The sequence below is a fragment of the Dermacentor silvarum genome, chromosome 3 (assembly GCF_013339745.2).
Source record: "Dermacentor silvarum isolate Dsil-2018 chromosome 3, BIME_Dsil_1.4, whole genome shotgun sequence".
Classification (NCBI taxonomy): Eukaryota; Metazoa; Arthropoda; class Arachnida; order Ixodida; family Ixodidae; genus Dermacentor; species Dermacentor silvarum.
In genome coordinates this window covers 165,885,676-165,912,110 of record NC_051156.1, presented here as the reverse complement: position 1 = coordinate 165,912,110, position 26,435 = coordinate 165,885,676, and the positions used below count along the sequence as shown (strand labels likewise).

General features: G+C 44.5%; 2 protein-coding genes across 4 annotated transcripts in view; both read right to left on the bottom strand.

The window, feature by feature from the left end:
• The window catches only part of LOC119445993 (solute carrier family 13 member 5-like), a 383,695-nt gene that overhangs the window by 23,852 nt on the left and 333,408 nt on the right, over positions 1-26,435 (bottom strand). The window lies entirely within an intron of this gene.
• The window catches only part of LOC119445995 (solute carrier family 13 member 5), a 345,149-nt gene that overhangs the window by 93,317 nt on the left and 225,397 nt on the right, over positions 1-26,435 (bottom strand). Inside the window, exon 1 of one of the 3 annotated variants that reach the window (XM_049663796.1) lies at positions 12,142-12,169. The exons of the other annotated variants lie outside the window; for them this stretch is intronic. The gene's annotated coding sequence lies outside the window, so the exon portion shown is untranslated. Of the gene's footprint in view, positions 1-12,141; positions 12,170-26,435 lie in introns of those variants that run through there. 3 annotated transcript variants of the gene reach the window in all.

Sequence of the window (26,435 nt, the reverse complement as noted above, 5' to 3'; positions counted from 1 at the left end):
TTAAAGATTATTATCGACGAAGCAAGAATGTTGCTGGCCGAATTCAAATTATCGAAAGGTACTATCGACCTAAAAAGTTTACGGACCAAGGGATCTGACAAAAAACCGAGTATCTCCGCAGCATCAAAACGCAGCCTGGTATTCCCATTTCCAGCCTTTACTGGTATATGTGAACAACATTGTGATGTACGGTTTTACTGGCTACTTTTAAAGCTGCTCGGATATTTAGCGTTTTCTGAGATGCCGTGGTCCGTAAACTTTTTTGGGCGATAGTACGTATCTGCAGACTAGGACTTCAAATTTTAATCAGAAATTTAGGTCAAACCTTACTCAAAATCAGCAGCCTGCGAAGAATCCTTGCCACCTGCCTTCTCGTCGTCTTTGTAAACTGGCTCTTGTCGCCTGGTTACAGCTCCAAGGTCAGAACCTGCAAAGCCCGAGCAACCCGCTATTGTAGGCTTGATTTACAGAAATAAACAGGGTTCGAGTGGAATTTGTAAAAGTGGCAACAAGAAAATTTACACATTCTTTTTCACAGCAAGTAATTATAACATGGGATACTTAACATGCATTTAATATAAGGGTGCTACAAATTCGCATGCTTCGTTCCGGCATAATTGTCACCTCACCGTTGGCGTAGAAACAGTGATGGTGAATGCGCCATGGAAAAAGTTGTAGAAAGGTTTGTCTAGCGTTAACGTCTTCCTTACCTTCGTTCTCCTGTAAAGAACTTGTGTGAATTTTGCGCGCTTGTCACGATTGGGGATTTCATTAAGTGTGTTCGAGTGCTGAGGGTACTTAACTTGCATTCATAATCGCAGTGTTATCTGCTAACCTTAGATTCCCCTATAAAAAGTATCATGTGCCCTATATCGACTAATCCCATACGAACATATGGGGATGCCATATCTTCCTAGCGAGTGTTTCAGCCACGACTATCTCTAGCAATTAAAACTGCGTATTCAAGCCTCAGTAGTACCTTTGGCAAGAGAAGTTTACAACAAGTGAATACGGAAGAAAGCCGCCTGTTGGAACACTTAGAGGCCTAATAATTAATATTCCCTAATGAACTTTTAGTATTAAATATAACGGCACTAATTTAATTGTATGGTTATAGCTGACAGTGAACTTCTATCAAAGCGGCTATTAAAAAAAGATGGAAAACCCTTATTTCACTAACGCTAGCATAAGCAGTTCCAGCTCAATTTAAGTGCGAAACCTAAACAAAGATTAGAAGAGCACGCGTAACCATGCCTTAAAAGTGAAAAGTCATGCCACGAAACAAAAGGAAGAAAGCCTTGTGGCAATGAGGTACCGTTGGCTGAAAAAAAAAGTGCCTTCCATGCAGAGCCATATGAATTCGTTGTGTACTAGCACAAATGATTGTTCGTTTTTTTTTAATGGTGACAAGCCCAAAGGAAGCTTGGCGGATTGTGTCAAATGCTTTACTCTAGTTGATGAAAACTGAACCTATGCACGTCCTATTGTGTCAGTAAAGGATGTTATAGCTTGTTCAATTGGATAACCTTTATGATATTATTCTTCCTCAGCTGAGAGGAGATAAAATTTTTCAAGTACCTTGTTAAGCGGTTTACGAGTAGTTTTTCGGTTACATTGCCAAAAACTGGTAAAATGAAATTGACCAGTAATTGTAACTTGATTCCTTGTCCTGTTTTATTTCAATATAGGAGTTATATTGTAGTGTTGTATGGCGTCAGGAAAAATGCCTGCTTTGAACATAGAGTTTGGATTGTGCGCGAGCCCATCAGCGATACGAGGTGTAAGCGCTACCCGACCGACGACTCGATTAGAAAGACTCGGTCTGGTCTACAGCGGCCGCAATTATGCCACTGTGGACTAGAAAAAGGCGCCATGAAATAACTCAGACACCCGTACAGTCATCCCCAATGGCTGCCACGCAAGGAGCGCCTCGCGAATTCAAGGAAGGAAACAGAGACACAACCTTACTTCTCGAAACGCAGTTTTACTCTGCCGGAAAACAGTACACAGGGTGGTAAAACACGGGGCTTCATGCGGGATGAGACGCCTGTGGTCTGCGAAGGGGCCAGACCGGGGGTGGGGAGCGAGGTTGCAGGCATGCGAACCGCCCGCCTGGGATCGTCTCCGAAATGTGTTGGAGTCTCCCCGTTTCTTAGAAAAACGGGGGCCTGTGGTGGTGACTGCATTCGATGCTTACAAAAGGGACATATATAAAGCAAGGAGAAGAAACCAAATGAGCAAGTTGATGGGGAACGATATATTGATACAATTATTGTATTTATACTGTTGGCTGAAGAAAGGATTTATCAAATTCCAGAAACACAGATTCAACGTTAGGAAAAGAGACAGAAAAATCGTGTTGGCGACGATTTGGCTGAATATTTTGAAGGAAAATTGCAGGTACGCCATGCCCATTATTCATAGAGACACATAGTTCCATAGAATAACCTGCGATAGCGAATAACTTACTGTCCTCGCTTACCAGCCATATTTGCGAAAGGTAGATGATAATGAAAGAGTTATTCAGATTAGAAAATAAATATATCGTGGTTCATTGAAGAGCTGCGTATATTAACATGTACCAAGGATTTGTCTGTCAGTTTCGTGTTATTAGGCGAACGCTTTGGTTTTCTCTAGAGTAATGCACGCACTTCAGAAGGCGAGCTAGATATAAAAACAAGAAGGTTTCAACTATTACAAAGTGATTAGCGAAAGTTCACCTGAGCTAGAAATGACGTAAACATGGCACCCCTCAGTATTTCGGAGTTTGATGCGGCTATGATCCGTCCATAGGAATTTCTAGGTTCGAAACCTTCTTTAGTTCGAAGGCTTGCTCGAATAGACGTTTATGTTGTGTCTGTGAGGTCAAATGGTCGTTAATAAAGACCTTGCTTTTTGGTAGTGTGGCAGTGTTCGACAAGTTCGCGCCAGCCTCCTTTAAGTAAGAGGTTTAAATCCGTTCTAAAAGCCGATATTCCATGAGCTCACCGATAGCGACAAACTCTCAATTAAAGCTTGCGGCCCAACTTTGATAATTAAAAAGCTGACTAGCGAGTCTTAGGTAATTAGGCTGCTAGGTGATCTAACAGGGAGTTTTTGTCCGTCCTCGTGGCAAAACGTGCATGCAAAAATTACTATTGTGTTCGAATCCCCCAATCTTTAATAATTTGAGAAAGTCATCGCTGAAAGGCCCGGCTTACTGCATATGGAAATTATGTTGGACATGTCCCGTATGATGTAAAGGAACATGACGACTGAAATTTGTAGGATGCTGCTCGAATGCCCGCAAAAGAACATCAACCACTGCCTGTGGGTAGCTAAATATGTTTGAAGGCTGGCTTGTATAGTTAAAGGAAAGCTGTTAGCCGATTAAACATGGTGACATCTTTGTCGGTTTTCTCAAAACCAAGCAAACTTATATAGTAGGTCTTCATCATGACAGTTTCTTCAGCTTTATGTTTTGAATTGCCGCCGGAAGCCCACACTCGTTTACTAAATAACTTGTGCAATTTCTTTTAAGGTCAATGGGGGTGATCACGTGTAGCGCGACGTGAGCAAGACAGTTGTTAGTGGCACACTACTTGCTTTCTACGTCCTTAGCCGAGTTGTGCATCTGGTCTACGACGGCCATGACTATGGGCGCCATGATGGACGTTGAGGCAGTGTTCGGAATCCACATGGATAGTGACATGGTGACTAGCATGAAGCCAAGTAGCAGCCTGCAAAAATAATGCAAAATACATAAAACATTGACCAAGGCAACTATGGTGATAGCACGTTTTTACAGAATCCCTTGAAAGGTAGGGGAGCCTACCTATGAAAGAAAAAAATGATCACTAGGTTATTCACTAGCTAGCTATTGGATGAGCAAGGGCAACTTGATATTATTTTTTTAGATTTAGAGAAAGCATAAGACCGGGTATCCCACAGCAAACTCATGATAAAATTGAACCCTACACTTAAAAATGAGTCCATTCTATCTTGGATTCAAGCATACCTTTCTTCAAGGCGGTAAACTGCAAACATCAAAGGAACACATTCACGTTCAAAACCTCTAGTATTTGGAATCCCACAGAGATCAGTCTTTGGGCCCTTATGTTTCTTAATTTTCATTAATGATATTGCACAGGAATTGCCCGTTAAAGTAAAATTGTTTGCAGCCGATTGCGCTTTATAAAATGAAATTCGTAGTTCCGCTGACCAATCGCTGTTACATAACCCGCTGTCTACAATGCAAAAATGGTGCAGCGCATGACAAATGAAAATCAATGCGAAAAAGACTTGCGATGAACGTGATGCGGAAACGATACCCTTTAAACAATCAGTATTCAATCGATGGTCAAATTTTAGACCAAATGACAATCTACTAATACTTCGGTGTAGTTATCAGTTATCAGTTCGGACAAAGTGGAATGAGCACGTGTCATACATAGAAAAGAAAGCGATGCAGAAGCTTGGCTACTTGAGGCGCTGCTTGAGAAATTCATCCCGGGAGATAAGGCTACTGACTGACAAAACTTTCGTCCGCCCAATTCTTGAATATGGGTCAGTCGTCTGGGATCCACATAACAATGTTAATATAAAAAAGGTAGAAAGAATTCGGAGGAAGGCAATAAGATTTGTATTCAGTTCTATTAGCCGGTATGCATCACCAAGTGCGATGCTCGACACAGTAGAACTAGTTGCTCTACAAAAACGGCGATATAAAGAACGATTAAAGTACATGTATCTACTCTATCATGGAAAACTAGGCATAGACAAGGACACATATACTGAGCCTCTCACTCGTCGGTCAACTCGATCTAGCTGCGCTATGAAACTTAAAGATATTACTACTGCAAAACTGAAGAGTTTAGCAATTCAACTTTTCCCCGAACCATTAGGGAATGGAATGTACTTCCTTCTGCATTGGTTGCCTGCGACAGCATTGATTTGTTCTTAAAACTGATTAAAGAAATTGTATAAATGCGCGTGGTACATCAATTGCCATCCCTCCTTTTCTTTTTTCCAGCCTGCCCTTCCACGCAGTGCCCGCATGTCTTTTTCTGATGCGTCTGGCCACCGCTAAGCATTTTTACACACCCCATTTCATTACGTTTGTCTGATAGGATGTATGTTTTGCAACCGTTTGCTACACATTGTTTGCTTATATTCTTCTAGTTTTCTGTTTTTCTGTCTCTTAATGTTCGTCAACATACGCTAAGAGCAGTTCGCAGTTTCTTCCTTTGGAACAGTTTTCCATGGTTAGCGATAAATGCTACGTTTTCGGAAATTGCACACTGTTCATATTTTCTTCAATTCAGTGCTATTTCATTTTGCTCAAGCTTCGCACCTTGCTCTCAATGTAGTGTTCCTCATGTCTGTAGCCACTCCTGCTTAAGGCCTCTCATCAGAGGCTGGCAGTACTCCTGAAATAAATAATACGCGTGGTACGTAGATGTACGGAAAAAGATCGCAGCTGTCACCAGTTTGGTTGCCTTCATTAACGCCGTCGTGGCGTTTTCAGGAACGTGGTCACCAACCATCAATTATTTTCTGTGTCATTCCCACCCATTTTGTCATACTTCACGTATGGGGCTAATAAAGGAATATAGTGAAAGTGTAATACGCTGCATAATTTTTTTCATGGTTGTTATAAAGTGCACGATTCTCATGTAATGAATTAACGTTAAGTGACGATGCTTTCCCATTCATCCAGCAAGCACAATCAAACTAGTGATCTCTTTTTGCCTCAATTGTACTTTAGTGATAATAAAGTACAATAGCCACAGATGTTAATAAATTTGAAAATGAAAATATTTTTAAGGTGTCTGTTGAAAATGGCTCTTGAATTCGTATTTACTAAAAATGTTGTGCTTCGCCCATATTTATTTATTTCATATACCTCACAGGCTCCAGAAGGAGTATTGCGTGACGGGGCGGTACAGATAACAAATAACAATCGTGGAGCAAGAACATGTTATACGGTTACATAAATAAGAACACAACGAGAATCAAATAATAAACAAAGAACGCCAAATAAAAACAAAAAGAAAGGAAGGTGGACTAACAGCTGTTAGCTTCCAGTATGCAGTAAAGCAAACAATCTTAGCACAAATGCTTACATAAATACACAACAATGAAGTTAAGAACAACAAAACTAAAACAGGCACTGATTTTTAGCGAAGTACTAGCCAAATATTGAACAGATTTTTGTCTGCAGATTACTGGTCATTAATGTCAGCGATGTCATCAGGAAGACCATTCCACAGCGCAATGGCACGTGGCAAAGCTGAGCAGTTGAATGCATTGGTGTGACCGAAGATGCGTTGGAAACTGAGATGATTATGCAGACGTCTAGATGTGCGAGAGGGACGAACGAGCGGTAAAGTAGACGGATGTACATTGTGCATGATTTTAATTATAATATTTATATGTTTCACAGCAATAATTGTATGTTTCACAGCAATAACGTCACATTTCTTTCTGGCGCATTTGTACCTGATGTTACTTGTCCCAATGGCGAGTAAAGACCTGAGGGCTATCCTCTTGTGCAGATTGCTAGTTTCCACCGCTCCAGGCCATGACTAGTGAACACAGCAATATCATTCCGAGGTCCTGCGTGGCGAGGCATGCATAAATGGGCGAGGATCACAATCGCGTAATAACAAAAAAAGGCTACATTCTAATAACAAGAAGCCAAGGAGTCCAAACAGTGTATTATTAATCATCCTTACACGAATAAAATAAGGACTCATTATATGCTATGTATCTAACACAATGTGAAATATATGTTGCGTTCAGATTATCCCCGATCTTATTAGACGTACTGGCTCATGATACTTCGCGGCTCGTTGCAAGTTACTCCTTTCGTCGCGATTGGCATAAAAGACTAGGCACGTGATGCTTTCAGATGCCAAAGTCTGTCAGATGTCCAAGACGAATGTTCCACAGTAAAATTACAGAGACACAGCCCTCTTCCCCTGAGTAAGTACTTGCTAGCACTGATGAATAAGCCGTTATCAAACTTGTGTGCTTTTATGTGCTTATGTGCTTTTATGTTATGTGCTTTTACAATGAAGTGACAAAGACGCAAAGCTTCTCTAATCTTTACAGAGAAGTGGAGATGGAACAGTGGAAGGGGAAAGAACATAACACACACACACACACACACACACACACACACACACACACACACACACACACGCACGCACGCACGCACGCACACGCACGTGTGGAATCTGGGTATAACAATTAGCGGGATTGAAAGAGTGCACAGAATAGGCCAAACGGTTGAAAATAAGTGTCGTTCCGTCATCGTAAGAGTTTTTGATTACAGGGAAAATACAATGGTGCTAAAGAACTGTTATAGAATAAAAAATAGTGGCGTTCTGGTGTCCAAAGATTTCCCGAAGAGAGTTCGGGAAAATTTGAGCCACTATGCATAAGCGTTAGCGCACAAAAAGAAAAGGGTGTGAAGGTGAAGCTGTTGTACGATAAATTAAGCGCTGGTGGTACTCGGGACGGTTAGGATGCATTTAAAAGAGCTCGTTACCGCCTCGACAAGGAAAATAAGAAATAACATCGAAAGGCCAAATATAATGAACATGAAATGTTCAGCGTTAACTGTCACAGCGTCGTGAATAAGTTAACATAACTAGAGGTACTTTTGATTACACACGACCCTGACAGATCAATTCTCACGTAAACCTGGTTGGCAGATGCAGTTTAATGGCGAGTTCGTTCCGCCTGGGTACAGCGTGTTTAGAAAAGTCCGTGACACAAAAAGAGGTGGTGTGTGTGTTCTTTTCCTAAAGTCATTTATTGTGCTTAGAATGCAGGGCGTACGAGATGTTCAATGCATATTTGGTAAGGTTTACTGTGGCAATATTAAATACGTGTTGGAGGCCACTGTACAGGCCTCCTTGATCTCCAGCATCTCACGCGATGATTCTAAATGGTGGATCTATATTCACTTACATGTAAAAGCACGTGATCAAATGATTTTGACGAGCTACTTTAATCTACCCAGCATTAACTGGACGACAATATCACATAATCACGGTTATTCGCCGACTTTTGAAATAATAAATATTGCCTCTGAGTTTGATTTATCTCAATTAGTTGATAACAGTACTAGAGTATAATGATGTTCTAAATTAGTTCTTGACTTCTTTTTTGTTAGTGGAAACATAAGCGCGAACAGGTATTGTGAGGTCGTACCTGGATCTGCGATCACCATGATGTTTTAGTCACAGTTTCTGATGTTCTCATGAATCCAAACCTTAAAATTTTTATGTTCCACAACTTTTGCAGGGCAGATGATGTATCAATATTAGATAAACTTTCTTTCCATTATAACGATTTTCCCTGCAGCTCATATAGTGTGCACCGTCTCTGGTAGTGGTTTACTGACATTGTAAATGCCTTGTTCCAACCATCGTAAAGCAAACAAAAAGCACAAACCCGTGGATTTCTCGAGAGGCATTGAAATTGAAGAGGAAGTTAAAAAGAACAATTGAATTCAATTCTGGGGTTTTACGTGCCAAAACCACAATTTGGTTAGGAGGCACGTCGTCGTGGGGGGACTCCAAATTTGTTTTGGCTATTTTTTAACGTGCCGTCAGTGCACACAACAAAAGCATCTTTGCATTTCGCACCCATCGAAATGCTTCGGCCACGGCCTGGATTTCATCCCGCGACCTCGTGCTTAGCAGCGCAACATCATTGCCGCTAAGCCACCAGCGTGGGTTAAAACGAATAAAGAAGAACAGGAAAATATGCTTTAATGCCTTGCTATATGAACAAAAATTATTCGAAATATCCTCTCAATCTTAAAAATAAGGTACGCCAAGAGAAGCAAAGTTCTTATGAGAAATCATTGCCTAATTTTATTGCAACGTCATCTGCGAAGTTCTGGCGTGTGGTGTCAGCAAAATCAGAAGATTGCGACGCGTTTCAACTTCAGGGAAATCAAATGAATGACGCCACGATTATTTCTGACACTTTCAATGCGCACTTAAAAGTTGTCTTTACAAGCGATAACAATTCTTTACCCATATTTAATTGCTGTTCCCCACCTATTTTGAACCGCAGTATCACAGAGAATGGTATCTTGAGCATGCTGTTGAAAATAGACGTTAAAATAAAAAAGCCTGGCCCATAAGGCATTCCCAGTGCATATTTGAAGAGAGATTCCGAGTGAATATCCATGTATATTTTACAATTTCTTTACTCGGTCAATAAATCAAGAGGAATGCCTGAAAGATTGGCTAACAGCCAAAATTTTATGTTTGCAGCGGGCAAATACATACAACTGGTAAAAAAAAATAGCGCTGCGAATTACCGACTCATTTCTTTCACTTCAACCTGTAAAATTTTGGGGTGCATAATTGATAATCGTACAAGGTTATTTGGCAGAAATCGTTTTCTCAATAAATACCCACGTTAGTTTCCAAAAGGCCTGCCATCCAGCACTCAGCTCGTTGAAACAGTGCATGATTTGGCAAAAACAATCAGTAGTGGCAACGAAGTTCATGTAATGTTTATGGATTTTAAGAATGCATTGGATAAAGTTTCACAGAACAAATAATTTTTGAATTATACATGATATATCCAAGTTATCAGTTAGGAAAATTTAATTCGGCATAGCTGACACAATGACAACAGTATCTGTATTCCCGTGATCACTGTTCCAGGTCAGGGAAAGTCTTTTCGGGTGTTCCCCATGGTTCCGTTCTTGGGCCCTTGTTCTTCACTTTAAATATTCATGATATAGTGGAAAACATTCCAGTTAAAATTGAATTATACGCAGATGATTGCTTTTTATACTCGGAAATTAATAGCAAATGCGACCAGTTGCTGTTAAAACTAGCTTTGCAGAAAGTTGCCTTGTGGTGCGAAAAGTGGCAAGTGATGATGAATCACGACAAAGCAGTGTTTATGAAAATAACTCAGCAGAAGAAACCACTGCACTTTCAATATGGCATCGAAAATGTTATACTAACCGAAGTAACTAATTACAAATACTTAGGTCGTTGGATCTCTAGCGATCTTAGCTGGAATAATCATATTAATTGTCTTGTCGCAAATGCAAAGCACAAGCTTTTTTTTTCCTGAGGCGAGCTCTAAAGTTATCGGTCCCTTGAGTCCGACTTTTGGCTTACAAATCTGTTGTAAGGTAAATTTTGGACTATGCTAAAATAATTTGGGACACTTTCGCCAAAAGTAATGATAATGAGCTAGAAAAAAGTACAAAGAAGAGCTGCACGCTTTGTGTTTAATAATTTCTCCAGGGGATCAGTGACGGATCGGTTAAATAAAGCCAATCCGCAACCTTTAGAAAAGAGAAATCACCGTTCCGGATTCAAATTGTTAGATCAATTGATGAATGGTAATCTTAAGGTCGATGTAAATAAAATATTTAAATTTTTTATAGGATACGCCACGAGGGAGATGCATAACTTAGCAACCACTTTATTTTGCACATGCAAGAATACATTCGAGTATTCTTTTTTTTTCACGTACACTGGAATCAGCTTAGCAAACTACAGAGACAGCAGTTTGGTTTTTAAGCGTGACATGCTTTTAGCCTCTGTTGTCGGCGATCTTCAAATGACCTCGAGCTAAAAGCCAGAGCCGTTATCCGGGCGCTCAAACAAGAGCATCCGGGCATCCTTGCGAGAACAAAACGAGATCATCCGGGCAACCACTCAAAAGTTAAGAAAATGCGTTCTCTGGCCCCCAACCCTTTGTACAGGACCGCATAACATACGCTAGTTACTGCCCAAACAAGTTACAAAAATATTGCTTCCCAGTTCTTCCTAATGTTTGTTCACGCTATCACTCAAGCTGTAACTTTTAGCACGCTGAAGTTTTATTTGTCATTTCCTATACAACGTTAAAGAGGCACATACAAGGCACCATACACTTGATTGTCATCTTTTGGTGCTGAGAAAGGGCTGCCTGTACTCTTTTGAACGCCACCGGTTCGTGAGTCGTGAGCGGTCCGCGACAAGAAGACAAAGTGGCGACAGATGTTGAGCGCGCTGCACTGTTGGAAGAAGGAAAGTGGTTGAAGGCGGCGGCACCGCACTCAGCAAAAGACGCCATATGGTAGCCATTTCATGCTTACATCTGCTCTCGATTATGGGAGAGCCAAGAATTTTTTTTCTTCCTCTCTTCAAGCCTTTAATTAAATTTCTTTTAATGAACCGCTTTTTATTATGGATATTCGGTACTCTGAAATTATCTGTACTAAATAAAGTTATGTTTGTGAACTATATATTGTTCTGATGTGTCTTTTTTTAGTGTACTGAGTTACGGTACTGTAGTCTTGAGGGACTGAAGTTACCGTAGACTGTATACATTGTACTGTAGTCGTGTTGCTACATACTGTTATTATTTTATTGCTTACTGTCATTATTGTATGTTCATTTTCTCTCTCAGTAGTGTAAACAGTGTGCTGTGCGTGTGTGTGCCATAATGTTTCAGCGTGATATGTAACCACAGTGAGCTTCGTGTTGTTGTTAGCATCAGCCCAATGTTTTACAGCATGCTCGCCATTGATGCATGACTTTGTTGTACCACCCTGCTAAAATGACCTTTGGTGATTGCAGTATTTATAAATAACAACCGCATCTGTGCTTGCGGAATTTCTTTGTCAAGGCAGTGCACATAGAATCTGAATAAGCTAACGCTCCATTCCGTCCAAGAGGGTTCGGAGATGAGGCGATCCTAGCAGTTAAAGCTACTCGAACAATATGATATTGCTAGCAAATGCAAAGTGCCCTGATGCTACCTTAGCAGGGAATGGGTTAAAATTGTTAAATGCTGCAACATTCGCTCCTTGTTCCTTACACTGTACCGTCCACTTGTCTAAATAGGTCTTACCAACGAAAGCTTTCCTTCCTTAATTTAGCTACGTGCTAAAATGTTTAGAGCATCACGCGCAAAAATGAAGCGCAGTTCTTCGCTGGGAAGCTGGGATTTCTTGGGGAACTAAAACGGTAGCTGCTTTTTTCGCCGAGAATGGCTCTAAATTATCAGAAGCGGATTACCGGGAGGTAGGAATTAACATAGTTAATTTTCATCTTCTAGGCTGATGTAGTGGGTAGCGAATACGAGCGGGCACGTAAGTGTCGCGCACCTCTTTACACTCACATTCAGGTAAAAGGTGGCTACTTTGCTGGACGGCACGATCCCCAAGAACGGAAACAGGAAGACCGGCATGAGCGAAGTTACCGCCAGCGGTACCACTTCCGCCGACCAGTAGAAAGCCATCAACAGCAAGGTGTAGGCGCACCAGCCGGCCTGCGTACGACAGCAAAAAAAAAAGGAAGAGTTAAAATTCCTTATTATTACCTGAAACCAAGGAACTTCCCTGATGAACCACACTTACTACGTCCCCACTTTGGCATGAAGCCCATGTATTTGCATTTAGATCAAATGAAGTCTCGCATCAGCGAGCAGTATCCTGAGCGAGGTCTTTTACAGTTTATTGAACTGATGTTGATTTTCCTTTCCTTTTTTAACGTCCTTCTTTTCATCTCGAGTCATTTCTCTCCCATGCCGAAACATCGTCATACTCAACGGATACTAAGATTTGTATGATTGCAATCGTACCAGTTTCATGCATGTGACATCACAAATTCTTAGCTGCACTAATTAGGCTTTGGCGCATCACAGACCATTACCAAATTTACGAAAATTAGGCCCTTGTGTAGCCTAAGCGATTGAATGCGTTTAGACTTCAAATCGAGGTGCCGCAAGAATTTGACAACATTTTGTCGCTTTCCGTGGTAGCAGCGCTCAGTAAAAAATATCTCAGAGTGAAAGACGACGCAAGTGGATCGCAAGAAAGGTATACAAATGCTTCGTGTTTCGCATCCGTTCAAGCAGCTCACACCTAGCGTGGTCATTAATTTTTTACATGCGTAGTTACTTTGACGTCACGCGAAATGTTCACTACTTGGAACCCCAATAGTGCTAAAAAGACGGGGACAGACATAGAACTGACAGCACACTGCGATTCTATGAATGTGCCGGTCTTTTTAGCGCTATTCAGGTTCCCAGTATGGCAGACCAACTAGCCCGAATCAGTGTCTTGGTCGCATTCAGTACACTTCACACCACGTGCTTGTCATCTGCGTGTATTCATGTGCTGACACGTCAGTATGTCCTGTTGGCTAGCGCCCTCCTGCTGGTGAGTGGCTTCGGCGAAGGTGCGAGCATTCGGGTCCGGCTCCATAGTACCTACGGCAGCCAGTCGACCTGCGACGCACACAGCTGCAAGAATGCTAGTGCTAGAGTTGGCACCATGCACCGTGAACGCGCGAAAGCGTTCTGCTTCACGCTGTCGTGTCTCTCGCAGGAGGAAAGCGAGATTCGCCCGGTGCCGCCGTTGCAATTCTGCGCCTTTTAGCTCGGCATTTGTCTCAGGTGGTGCCATCGCAAGCGGAGCAGTAGGCGATGCACTGCTGATGCACGTTAAGGCCCCAATCCGTAGGCGACGAGGCGCCACAGGCTAATCCGGTGCTAACTGTCTACACGAGGCCACAGAAGTACATGGATATGTCTGATCTTCGTGCTTGCGGTTTTAGACCTTCTTGTGACTTTGTTTATTGCGCTTTATATGCCTTCACTGCAGTACATTTCAGAGCAATCTACACTTTTCGAAGTGCAGAAGACGCTGCGAACGCGGACAATCGTTACTAACAACAGTTCAGCTTGTCGAGTTGGGCAAATCGAAACGCGATAACCGTCTCAATGCACTGGCTTACACGCTACAAATTCATAAGGGTGCTTTATGTCGCTTGTCGACGCATGCGTCCGTGGCCTCTTTCTGCTTCTGGTAACCGACGCGTGCGCACGCAGGATGGAAGGCTCTGTACGAGCTGTGACAGTGGCCGACGTCGGCCGTGGTAACTCGTGATTCTCCGTACCTAAGGACTACCTTGTTGTTCTGCCTCCTCTACCCGCCGGAGATGGATTGAAGACCACTGTCGTACTGCACTGCGACAGTGGAGGAGCCCCTTACAGGATCGATGATTTTTGCAAGCCCTTAAAGGACGCCCATGTGATACAGCAGGTGAGCGGAAATGGCACCGAAGACGCCAAGAAGACGCTACTTCGTAAAGGCTGTATCACTGTTAAGGACCGTACCTGCTTAGCGATGGATCCGGAAAAGCAGTAGGTGCGCGTGAAGATTCACTGGTTGGATTTCAACGGTCAGGAAGGACGCTATACGCCGTGCCTTCATGGAATTCGCAGAGGTCAAAGAAGTGAGCTTCAAGTGGAAGGCTGCTGATTTTGAATCCGCTGATTCGACAAGCAGGGTTATTCGTATCGTCCTCCGAGATGGAGTAGGCCTCGAGCGCATCCTCCATCAGATGGGAATGAGAGGAGCGACAATGCTGGTTGTTGCTCCTGGTCATGCGCCAATCTGCCTGAGATATCACACCACAGGCCATATTCGCTGTGTCTGCTGAGTCCCCCGTTGGGCAGAATGCAAGGGTTTTTGGTACGAACAAGCTGACTGCTCAAGATCCTATGCTTGCATCGATAGTCGCAGCATAGCCATAGAGAAACATACTAACAGCGGTTAGTTAGCATGTCTAGCCATGCACGGCTAGACCGAGCTTATGCATCTTCAGAGTTGTCAGTTTTGTGTCGCGAGTGCCGAGTAACACATCTTTCTTTTACTGACCACAGTCTGGTTACATTCCATAATGGTACAATGAAAGAAAGAAGCAAGTTCAACTTGGGAAATTGGAAATTTAACGACAAACCACTGCATGATGACGTTCTTGCACAGCATGTCAATGAAGGTGCTCAAAAATTACTAGCCATTGATGAGACTTCTCTAAAGGAAACAGGGGGACCTTTTCAAAGAAGGGGTAAAAATAAAAGCACTCGAAGGTGCGAGCAGAATGCAGCACGGAAATAGTAAAGAAGAAAAAGCACTTCATGAATGTTTGGACATCCTAATAGCTGAAGAATGCAAGCAACCAGGAATGTTTAAAGACGGCATTCTAGCCATGAAGCAAGGGTACGTAGGTAAAAACTTTACTTTTGACCGGCAGGTTCTTAGAGTGGGCTTCACAAAGATAGAAATAATTGACGAGGAGATGTACCGGCGAGCAATGTTGAGAACAAGGACCTAACGAATGGTGGCCGGTGATACACCCACCAAACGAGCCTTTGGTATAGAAAAAAAACGGGCCCATATAAACCAAATTTCGGAAATTGAGTGGCAAAGAGTAATCTGCGTAGATGAGGACGACATTCAACGAGCTTTTCAAGATTATTATACTGACCTCTTTGCCCATACTTCAGACAATATTGAAGCGTATTAAAATGAATTTTTGCCTTCGATGCCTAGCATAGATGCTGACACTAAAGAACTCTTGGAGATGCTCATCTCGATCAAAGAAATAAAACTGGCAATTGATGAGCTGAACCCCAACAAATCACCTGTTCTCGATGGGCTGAGAGGAGTGTTGTATAAACTAATAAAACATAGCGTTGCTACAGTTTTAACTCCATTATATAATAACGCTTATGAGCTATAGGTCTCCTGCGGACGTCATTCCTAACTTCGCATACTGTCTTGATTACCAAAAAAGGGCGTCGGACTCCTGAGACAGGTTTCTTCATACAGACCAATAGCGCTTACAAATGTCGATTACAAAATATGTATGAAGGGTTGGCCATAAGAATGCAAATGGTCATAAGCGAATTGGTTGGACAACATCAGACATGTGGAATTAAAGGTCGCACAACATTAACAAATATTCACAAGGCCAGGTGGGTGCTCGAATGCTGTGATACTACAGGCGAAGGAATCACAACGATACAACTTGATTTAGAAAAAAGCGTTTGATAGAGGGCCTCACGTGTAGTCTTGTGTATTTTGCAGCATGTAAATGTTGGTTCTATTATAAGAGATGGTGTTGCCATGGCGTACCGAGGTTGCATAACGCGGATTATTGTTAATAAAATGGCTGGAGAGCTCATCAAACTGCACTGCTCTGTGGGCGAGGGATGACCCCTCTCGGCCCTACTTTTCTTCTTGTACATTGAGCCATTTTGTCTAAGCATAGTCAATAGCACCAGCGTTCGAGGTTTCCGTCTGCACCCAAACGAAGTACGGCTGCTCGCATACGCTGACGATACTGCTGTATTATGTTCGAACGATGAAAGCGTTATTAGAGTTGTGAACATTGTGAAACATTTTTTGTAGCATTAGCGGCAGCGCTTTAAACTGGGTAATGAGCTTGGGGCTCTGGCATGGATACTGGCTTTCAACCCCAAGTATTTTCGCAAAAATGTCTTGGGTCACTACTCCAGATAAGTACTTCGGTGTACCTTTGCGGCATTATAAAGTCAGTGAGCACTACATCATAATGCTCCTGGGCCTACATAGTATTTGTTTTTCAAGAATGGCCACTCGTCATGCAGATCTTGACGTGAGGCCAATAAGGAGTTACTTTCGCGAATCTGTAAGCAGGATGGTTCAAGTCTATAAACTGCAAGAACCGGAACCAGACTGGCTTCCGAGGTTAGAAGGGCTGATGTACATGCCAGAGTTTTGATTGCTTCTCTCCTTAGCCCTTGATGGGCTGGTATGATTATACGGTGTATTTCTGTGTGAATTGTGCGAAGACAATAAAGAAAGAAAAAAGCGTCCGTGGCCTAATGGTTTCCATATCCGGCTTCTCTGCTAGATGTCCTGTGTCGGAATCCTGTCACCGGACAATTTTATTATTGTTTTTTTTGTCGTAGGATTATTTATTGTATAATGAATGTATGAAACTCTATGTATACGAGGCTACACTTGGCTCTTTATTCTACGGCTACACCGCGTTGGAGCCTCCGCGGCGCTGTAACGATCCCTGTCGGCGCTCGTTTGTGTCACGATGGAGTACTTCGCTTCACCGCTCCTAGATGGCAGCGCCGGAGCCGACGTCACATCCGTTACATCCGTTGCCGGAAATCAGTCGCGAAACCCGGCATAAAACACTTTAGTCTTAAAAAAAAACGAAATTAAGAGAGCAACCCACTTGGAGGTGCCTCTTCACTGGATAACACTTGAGAAACGTACCTTTCCACCTATGCATGCTGCCACTGGAATAAGGAGGATGGGTACACATATGATGTACACGAGACGCCAGGACTTCTTGAGCACACCGAAGGCACCCAGCATCATCTTACGACCTGTCCGGCCTGAAAAAGAAATGATCCAGTAGATATAAATCTCAGGAACAGCGGGCTAATAACGAACATGAAAAAAAAATTATGCGGAAGCTGTCTGTGCTGTAAAACGCTCCAGTATCCATAAACATGTGACATGTTTGGTATTGCTTTTAATTGGCGATATACTTTTAAAATTTAACACAAACCCCACAGGGAACTTACCCGAAGAAAACAGATGACACAAGTATGAGCAGTGTGAAGAGCAGCATAGCTCATGCTCCCGAAAAGTCGCCAACTTCTTTGAGCAAAAAGTTTGGCGTACAAGGCAGCTTTCGAGGGGAGCGTTATTTCTTTTTATACATAAAACGCTGAGGGCTTCAGAATGAAAATTTAGGTTTGACGCTCAAAAAACGTATTTTGCAGTGTTAAAAACACTGAGGGTTGCCAGACTCACTCTCAGCTGTGTAAGCTGTTAAGAGGTTGGCGTTTCATTCAGTGTGTTTGAAAATGTGCTCAGCGTGGTGCAAATTCTGTCGGAGTAGCATTACAATCTTTATGACAATATTTTGAAACTTTCGAGACCTAATAGAAACATTTGTTCAACGAGGTGACCACCTTTGAAGAAGTGACTGGTTCTCCTATACTCAACTCTACCTTGAGAGTAACGACGATGAAAACTCATGGCAAAATTCGCTTTTAACTATAGGGCAAATTTATTTCATGGAACACCGTGGTGATAAAGTGCAGAACGAAGATCAGTTGAAAATCTGTAAGTCAAGTAGTTTTCTAGGTATCACTCAACACACACCCAAACGCTCTTCTAAACAACATTGAGGAATCCACCGTAGCGCAAAGCCTACACATCATAGATTATGACTACAATTTTTCAATGTACGATGAGTTTAACGTCGAAATTCAAGCCTGCTATAAAATGGGGGGGTGGCGACACATTGGAGATCTTACAAATGAAAAAACACACACAAAAACACACACACATATCATAAGCCTAAAAGTATTAGGTTCTGGACGTCACGCACGCGAAATTCAATCGAATCCTAAATTCTAAGCCTACATTTAAAGAAGGGGGGGGGGGGGAGCACTGGTCGGAGTGTAATTCACAATGGTGAATACGTCACAGCGATGCCAGATGTCATGTTACAGCACGTTAGTTTGGCACTCAAGTGTATATTCTCATATCGAAGCAAGCTTCATACCTAGCACAAAATATTAAGATCGTCCAAGCCGGCGGGGCTATTATCGTCATATAATGCAAAAAAGCAACGGTCATTATTTACATAGGACAAAAGGGGCCTTTGAAACGCAAGTCACAAAGGGATACTGGATGGACTAGCAGAGACCAACTGCGGTCAAAGGACGTACCAGTACATGCGAAGCTTCCTCAACCAGAGAACAGCAGTTATCAAAGTAGGGGATGATGAATCCAATTTCATCCATTCTCCTAACAAAGGAACGCCACAAGGTGCGGTAATTTCGCCTACACTCTTCAACATAGCCATGATTGGACTTGCCAAACAATTCCAAGAAATTCCGGACATCCGTCATTCGCTATGCGCGGATGATATAAGAATATGAATAACTATTGCAAGGGCAACTTGGGAGAAAAGGAGAAGCTCCAACGAGCCGCCAATATAATAGAAAAATATACCAAACAAAGAGGACTCCAGTGCTGGGCGGAGAAATCAGAACTCATTCGCCTCACAAAAATAAGCAAAAAAAAATACCCAAGAATACCCGAGACTCAAACTCGAGATCAGGCTGGAAGGGAATATTATTCCGGAGAGGTCAATAGTTAGAATGTTGGGAATGTGGATACGATCTTATGACAGATGTCTCCACACTTTAAACACGATCAGACAACAACGCAACAGATGAACCGGAGTATTGCCCGTGGCGCCCATAATCAGACAGGGATGGGGGAACAAGGCACCCTCAGACTGGCGAAAAGCCTGGACATTAGCAGACTAATGTACTCCCTACCTTACCATGGCATGAATAGGCAGGAAAAAGAAAAGCCTGATTAAATAATAAGGATGGCATATAAGACAGCCCTGAGGCTGTCACGCAACACTTCAAATGTGAACCTTCTAGCCCTCGGCCTCCACAAAACATTTAATAAGATGGCTGAGGCCCAACTCATAGCGCAGAGGAGTTGATTGGCGCAAACGCCAGCCGGCAGAGTTCTTCGCAGAGTCGGCCTTGGAGAATGCATACAAGGACACCAAGACACCAAAGAGCTACCCTGCCAGATCAGAGATTTGTATGCGGTATCACCAATACCCCAAAACATGGATCCGACATTACACGCAGGAAGGACAAAGGCTAGAGCAGAATACATAGACAGAACAACAAAGTACTTGGACACTGCAATATTCACGGATGCTTCACCATATCGGGCCAACGCAAGTAATATGGTGACACGTGTCGTAAACCGAAAAAGGCAAATCACGGCGTGTGCTTCGGTTTCCCGAGCAACTATTATAGAAGCAGAGGAGATAGGCATTGCCTTCGCTATAAGAGAAGGCATGGAGTGCAACGCTCCACAGACAATAATCACACATTCTCAGGCCGCATGTACGAGCTATCAGAGGAGGAAAATCTACACAAAGGTACTCTGGATACTTACCGCAATCAGCAGGGAAGTCAGCAAACAATATCTTGGACCCCGGGACACGAGGTGGTCACTGGGAACCTTCATGCAGATGAGGCGGCCCGATATTTCACTATTTACCGAGCTGCCGATGGTAACGTCGTGGAGGACCTGACACCCATCGATCCTAGTTATTAAACAATCTTGCAGTACTACAGGGAATTCAGAAGAGTCTATACTCAGCACCGCACAAGAACATTTCAGCCGTGGATTCTGCGATGTTACGTAGGCTCCAAACAGACTCATATACAAACATCCATAGATTGCACATACACTACCCAACAGGATACAGAGCATACCCTCGGTGTAGAAGCACACCGACGTTCTACCACATCAGATGGGAGTGCACGGCTCACACCGAAGAGCAGGAAGAGACTAACACGAGAGTGAGGTGGGAGGCATTGCTATCCTGCTCAGCCCTCGGGGATCTGCTCAGGCTGGTTCGGACAGCAGAAAGAATGGCGAAGGCCAGCGATGCCTTGGAATAGGGGCCCGACCACATAGGGTTGCCCTATTATAGGGGCAACGAAGTCTTGTGTGCAAATAAAGTTTTGTTCTTCTTCGCCCGAAAGGCGAAACATCACTTGCGATAGCAAATTAGTTGACAGCTATACGTAGTTAGGATAGTTGTTTTATCGGCCGTATAAACTTCTAAACACAGACATACTAACTCAATGAATAAGGATGGTGTCATGCGCGCACAAGCAAACGTGAACGCCTCTCACTCGCTGACTGCGGAAACTCGCTGTCCAAACGCTGGAGTGAGGAAGCGCGGCCGTGAGCGAATTAACGTTCGTGCTGCGTCTCGCATCAAAGCGAACTAAGTCGCGGAAACACAGCGCACGCAGGACTGTCCCCGACACAGATGGCTTTCAAGATACAGTGCCCCGTGCGGGCGCGTATCTTGAAAGACATCTGCATCGGGGACACAGTCCGCCGTGCGCTGCGTTTTCGCGGCCTCCCGGAGTAGAACCCCCCTTTCTCCGTACCCTCCGCCCCTGGAGCGACGCGCATGACGGAGGATGACGAGCTTCCTTCCCGCTTCCCTACCATACGTGCGCGAGATTGAACCGCAATCACCGGCTCACCGTCGCACGCTTTCACTCGCACATGCAGCATACGGCGTGCGGCGACGATTTCATCGCCATTGGAATTTAAACGAAACCTCACAGCGACGGCTGCGGCGATGGCAGAAATGCGCCTGGAGTGTCCATACAAGTGCTGTCGCAAAAAACAACAAATAGGGACGTTCGTGTTTGGCGGTCCCTTCCTAACTTTGTTCTCAGCGCTTTAGTTCCCACAGAATAAAAACGGCCAAGTTTGCTATCGGTCGTGCAAAGCTTAGGCACAACGAAACTGTCGATCCTCAAGTCTTACTAGCTGCTACTGCTAGGTCATAACTTGGTTTAACTTAACTACGCATGTACGGAAGGTATTCTCGAGCGATCACTTTCGACGGTACGTTCCCTTTCACGACATTTCGCGTGACTAGCGCTGGACGCGTCGGCGCCTGCGAGCGACAGCGTTCCTGGCATGCCACAATCGCAGGCAGGCTAACCAAGGTTGGCACAGTGCCAAGAATGCTGTCGCTTTCCGAACGCGTGAGCGACATTTCGCGTGACTAGCGTTGGAGGCGTCGGCGCCTATACGAGCGACAGCGTTCCTGGCATGCCACAAACGCAGGCAGGCTAACCCAGGTTGGCACAGTGCCAAGAATGCTGTTGCTTGTCGACGCCGAATGCGTTGGAGGCTAGCCACTCGATAGCAATCGGCCAGCTTCGCTGCGTCTTGAGCTTGGCGCGGCCTAGTGCAAGCGTTTGCCTTTTAGGGGCGAAGCTCCTTAGGGTGGAGCCTCGTCCCTCGTCGCGCCGTCGTAGCCACGCTAGTACTCACCGCTCCCGCTAGAGGCGCAGCTGTGCTCTCTTTCTCTCTCGTTCCCGACGCGCGCTCTCTCTCTCGTCCGTAGCTAGGGGCTATATAAGCACTGTATATACTGTACAGATGTACAGTATATATATATATATATATATATATATATATATATAATAGTGATGAACCGGATACAGAGGCTCCTTCTATAACTAGCGATGAAGTTAGAAGGGCCTTGAAAGCCATGACCAAGGGAAAAGGTGCTGGAGAAGATGGAATAACAGTAGATTTAATCAAAGATGGAGCAGATATCATGCTTGAAAAGCTTGCGGCCCTTTATACACAATGCCTCACAACTTCAAGTGTACCAGAGAGCTGGAAGAACGCCAACATTATACTAATCCATAAGAAGGGAGACGTTAAAGAATTGAAGAATTATAGACCCATTCTCTTGCTTTCAGTATTGTATAAAATATTCACCCAGATAATTTCCAACAGAATCAGGGCAACACTTGACTTCAGCCAACCAAGAGAACAGGCTGGCTTCAGAAAGGGATATTCTACGATGGATCATATCCATGTCATCAATCAGGTAATCGAAAAATCTGCGGAGTACAATCAACCTTTCTATATGGCTTTCATAGATTATGAAAAGGCATTTGATTCAGTAGAGATACCAGCAGTCATAGAGGCATTGCGTAATCATGGAGTACAGGAGGCATACGTGAACATCTTAGCAAACATCTACAAGGATTCCACAGCTACCTTGGTTCTCCACAAGAAGAGTAGAAAGTTACCTATCAAGAAAGGGGTCAGGCAAGGAGACACAATCTCTCCAATGCTATTCACTGCATGCTAATAAGAAGTATTCAAGCTCTTAGACTTGGAAGGCTTAGGAGTGAGCGATCATCGGCGAATATCTCAGCAACCTTCGGTTTGCAGATGGCATTGTCCTATTCAGCAACAAAGGAGACGAATTACAGCGAATGATTCAGGACCTTAATCGAGAAAGTGTAAGAATTGGATTGAAGATGAATATGCAAAAGACAAAGATAATGTTCAATAGCCTGGCAAGGGAACAAGAATTCAGGATCGCCAGTCCGCCTCTAGAGTTTATAAAGCACTTCGTTTATCTAACTGACATAAAATTACTGACAGGCGACCCAGATTACGAGAAAGAAATTTACAGAATAAAATTGGGTTGGAGTGCATACAGCCGGCATTGCCGAATCCTGACTGGGAGCTTACCACTGTCGCCGAAAAGAAAAGTGCACAATCATTGCATTCTACCGGTGCTAACATATGGGGCAGAAACTTGGAGGTTAACAAAGAAGCTCGAGAACAAGTTAAGGACCGCACAAAGAGCGATGGAACGAAAAATGTTAGGACTAACGTTAAGAGACAGGAAGAGAACGGTTTGGATCAGAGAACAAACGGGGATAGCCGATATTCTAGTTGATATTAAGCGCAAGAAATGGACCTGGGCAGGCCATGTAATGCGTAGGATGGATAACCGGTAGACCATTAGGGTTACAGAATAGATACCAAGAGAAGGGAAGCGCTGTCGAGGTCGGCAGAAAACCAGATGGGATGATGAAGTTAGGAAATTTGCAGGCGCAAGTTGGAATACGCTAGCACAAGACAGGGGTAATTGGAGATCGCAGGGAGAGAGAGGCCTTCGTCCTGCAGTGGACCTAAAATATAGGCTGATGATGATGATGAGGATGTACATATATATGTATATGTATCTGTATAGTAAATGTACGCCACGCTCCGTCTTCCGGAAGCCGGAACCGGAAGCCAGCTTCCGGCTTCCGGAGAACACTTCCGGCGTTTTGCCCGAATGATCCCCCGGCCGGTGCTTCACTCACTCATCACCATTCCCTTCGTGGATATGCGGTGTTTCTCCCCTGGCTCAGTGCACCGCGGAGAGAAGAGAGGCGGGGGTCAGTAAGGGAGGGAGCTGGCGAGGAGGAGACCGGGTGCCCATGCGCCGCCCTCCTCCACCCCCTGGTTGCCATGGCTGCAGCGTGGCTGTTTCTTGATACGAACCACAAATTACGGCTGGCTTAAACAGCTTCGCTGTGAAAAGACTGAAGTGGAGCTCTAAGTCGGGCTAGTTGGTTGACATGCATTGTAAACTTCCTTAACTGCGCTAACCCAGACGGACAAAGGCGAGGCAGACAAGACGTGCGCAGACTCGCAAGAGTTGCGAGTCTGCGCACCTCTTGTTGGCCTCGCCTTTGTCAGTGTGGATTAGCGCAGTTAAAGAAGTTTACCAAACAGAAAAAAAGCATACTAGCTGACACGCGCGTGCTTCGATAGAAGAGGGATGCTATTCTTTGCCTTTCGAGTCATCATAATTGTGCTATGTATTTCGAACCATTCAGTGTCCATTCTAGGTATCTGTTGGGCTTTTCAACCTTGTTTGTCGTCATCTAGTTTCACCGCTGCGCGGCACACGCTCTTGCAACGAAATTTATGCAATACAACTAGCTCAATCTCCCACCCTCCTTAGAACAAAAAAAAGTATTAGCGAATTGTTTTCTTTACCTAAGTAAGAAAGGCGTCCATATGGCCAAATTGCTGAGAGAGCTCTCTAAGCAATTTGGCCATTATGGGCGCCTTTCTTACTGTTTTCGATTTTATTAGTTCTTACAGATAGGACTAGTTAAGTTACAGGCTCGGTGTGAGCGGTGAATTAAATTTTATGCGTAAGTGTCGAAAGAGCCATTGAGAGAGAGAGAGAGAGAGAGAGAATAAACTTTATTGTACGAAGAGTGGTTGGTGTGGTTATTCTCGGGTGGAGCCCTCTTGTAGAGCCCCACTGGCCGCGGCGGCTCGCCGGGCCTGGTCCAGGGTCGCCAGTTGGCTTCCCAGTGCCAGCTCGGAAAGTCGTGCCTCCCAAGACCACGGTGTGAGCGTCTGTGATGAGCTCACCAGGAGCGTACTTTCGTCTGGTCAGGCGTTGGTCCTCCAAAATCTGCCTGCTCGTGATGGGATCTTCATGGTGGTTTGTGAGGGGCCTCGAAGAGTCTTCTGTGGCTTGGCCAGCAAGTCCGCGAGCTACACAGTCGGCCTCCTCGTTGCCTTCGAGGCCTGTGTGCCCTGGGCACCAGACGATCCCATGGTCCTCAGTCAGCGTGGGGCCCAGGATATCGGTGACGCACCTGGGAAGTGTGCCTCTAATATATAACCGACAGGCGGCCTGTGAATCCGTCAGGATATATGCGGAGCGACCTCTTCGTTCTGCTTCTTTGATTGCGAGGGCTATGGCTGCTGCCTCTGCGGTGGCGCTTGATCTGGTGCGTATAGATGCGCAGGCCACCACTTTCTTTTGGTTAACTACTGCCGTTGCGTATGCCGGTTTTCTGGGGCCTTGTGGTGTTGTGGAGTAAAGGCTAGCGTCGGTGAAATAGGTATCAGGATCGTTCCTTCCCTGGAGGAGTTTTCGTGCTCGTGCTTGCCGGCGCTTTTGGTTGTATAGCGGATGCATGTTTTTGGGGACCGGTTCCACGATGATGCGAGCCCGTAGGTGCATCGGTACGATGACTGTGTCGTCTCCGCAGTATTGGGGGGTGAGCGGGTATCCCAGTCATTGCAGTAGTTTTCTGCCCTGGTGTGTGGTGTTGAGTCGTTCTCTTTGTGCGATTAGCGTTGCGGCTGGCAGTTCTTCATATGTGTTATTTATGCCTATCGACATGAGCCTGTCTGTGCTCGTGCAATTCGGAAGTTGGAGTGCAGCTTTGTATGCGATTCTTATGAGCTTGTCGATGTTTTCTATTTCGGTCTTGCGTGTAGCTTGGAAGGGCAGAGCGAAGGTGATTCGGGTGAGGACGAAGGCCTGTACGAGGCGTAATGTCTCGCCTTCTGTCATCCCATCTTCGTGCTATTCTAGCTATGAGGGTTGTAATACTTTTTACGGTGTGTTTGAGTTTGTCTATTGCCGTCTTTACGCTGTTATTTTCTTGTATGTGCATGCCCAGGATTCGTGCTACCGGGGTTCTGTTGATGCATTGTCCGGCAATCGTCAGGTGAAGTGGGGGTGCACGGATGGACTGGGTGCGCGGTGGTCTTATCTGCAGGTATTCCGATTTGTTTGGGGCGCAGGTCATACCTGCCGCCTGAAGGTAGCTTTGAATCTTGTCTATAGCGTTTTGCAGGACATCTTGCCGTTCTCCATAGGAGCCCTTTGTTGCCCATAGTGTAATGTCGTCCGCGTAAAAGGCACAGCCCAGGTTCGGTATATCCTCGAGTTGTAGGACTAGCTTCCGGAGCCTGATGTTAAACAGGAATGGTGACAGGATGGAACCCTGGGGCGTGCCTTTCAGTGGAAGTTCGTATGGTGGTGAGTTGGTTCCGGCCATGCCAATCTGTACCTTGCGATTGCCAAGGAATGTAGAGGCATAATGGAATATGCGTTCACCGCATCCAATGGCTGTGAGGCCCTCTAGTATGGCTGAGTGCGCGATGTTGCCGAAGGCTTTTTCGATCTCGAGGGCAAGGAGTAAGTTGTTGAGGCTACCTGGCGGTGAGTTGAGCACCTCCTCTTTGAGCAATAAGAATATGTCCTGGGCAGATATCCCTCACCTGAATCCGTACATAGATGTTGGTAGGAGCCCCTGTTCTGTGTATTGTTCGAGGCGAGTGAGTATGACTTTTTCAAACATTTTGACCATACAGGATGTTAGTGATATTGGTCACAGCTGGCCAAGGCTTCTCC